Genomic DNA, 439 nt, shown 5'->3' on the forward strand with positions numbered 1-439 from the left:
TTCGAGAGCGGAGAGGGTGAGAGAGATGAAGAGAGGAAGGGAGTGAGAGGGCGAGAGAGATGAAAGGAGGAAGAGAGCAAGAGGAGAGCTGGAAAGATTTAGAGGAGGATGTAAATGCGAGTTGTGCATTAGTTTTAGTATTTATAATTTTTCTTCCTTCCTTGTGCATCTTCTTTACAATATTTGCTCATAAATTCTTAGCCCTAAGTAGCACTGGATGTGTTAGACATATTGTATCACTCTCTCTCGTCGTGGCATCGTCACGTTCATTCTTGCTCAATTTTGTATCGTTGAAAGGTGGTTTCCCTTACTTCAGCTGCCTTTGTGTTGGAATTTAGATGTCAACGAAGTGGTTTCTGATCGGTAATGCGACGGCAGACCACAGGCTCAAAGATGAGAATGATGCGTGGAGCTGAGGTATAGACCAGGGAGGGCGACC

At 44.6% G+C, this 439-nt stretch overlaps 1 protein-coding gene across 1 annotated transcript in view; it reads left to right on the plus strand.

Moving 5' to 3' along the window:
• LOC119592369 (alpha-1-macroglobulin-like) overlaps positions 1–439 on the plus strand; it is a gene marked incomplete at its 3' end in the record, with an annotated part of 44,827 nt that overhangs the window by 17,472 nt on the left and 26,916 nt on the right. The window lies entirely within an intron of this gene.

Source organism: Penaeus monodon, chromosome 30, assembly GCF_015228065.2.
Source record: "Penaeus monodon isolate SGIC_2016 chromosome 30, NSTDA_Pmon_1, whole genome shotgun sequence".
NCBI lineage: Eukaryota > Metazoa > Arthropoda > Malacostraca > Decapoda > Penaeidae > Penaeus > Penaeus monodon.